This window comes from Fonticula alba, assembly GCF_000388065.1.
Source record: "Fonticula alba strain ATCC 38817 unplaced genomic scaffold supercont2.2, whole genome shotgun sequence".
Lineage (NCBI taxonomy): Eukaryota > Rotosphaerida > Fonticulaceae > Fonticula > Fonticula alba.
The window spans coordinates 961,869-962,723 of record NW_009242972.1 but is presented as its reverse complement, the minus strand read 5'-3'; positions in this window follow the sequence as shown (position 1 = coordinate 962,723).

The following is an 855-nucleotide window of genomic DNA, read 5'->3' as shown; positions in this document are numbered from 1 at the left end:
CCCCGCTGATCGGGATCGCGCGGGCACATTCTCCCCTTCGAAGGTTTCCGGCCAGCGGGCCCCCTCTGCCCAAGCGATTGTGGGGCCAGGTGCAGGACGCCCGAACCACAATTCGGAAAAGCACAAGCCCGCGCTTGACGCGATTTTCCGATAGGGTCAGTTGGCGCCTGGCCGTGTACGAACCCCCGCGCGCGCGCGTCCGGGGCCCGGGGTTCGGCATACTGCACATTCGGCGGGAGGGAACATTGTCATGGAGCGCCGGGCGCACGCATGCGCGCACCTTGAGTTACGTACTCCCTACGCACATGCATGATGCCATCGGAGCCGCGCAAAGGCGCGGGAGGGCGGCCCCCGCCCGGGACCAACTTCTGCGGCGTGTTCCGCGGGCGAGGGCGCGTGATGGGGCGTGATCTGCGCACAGGGGCCCGTTGACAAAACACGGGGGCTACCTTCGGGCGAAGGCCCGCCCCCGCCCCCCCCTCGAGCCCACCCCGGGCAGCTGAGGCGTTCTTCTCCCCTGCGCGAACAACAAAAATAAGACACACACATATAACCACCACACACGCCTTTTGGGCGGGGGAATCCAGCCGCACAAAAGCGGGCCGATGCTTTTGCGGTCGGGAAGAGGCAGGCTGCCGAAGGTAAAAAAGAAAAAAGCTGGAGCGGGGGCAGAGGTGTGTAGAGGGGGGGGGGGCGGGCCGCCACACGCCTGCCAGCATGCCGCGCTCGGGGGCAGCTTCTCTTGACTTGGGCAAGAATTTGTTATTGTTTGTGGGGTGTTCTCCCCCCGCTGTCTCTCCCAGTCACTCCCTCGCTCTCGGACCTGTCTGTCGCGTCTACCCCGCCCCCCCCCCC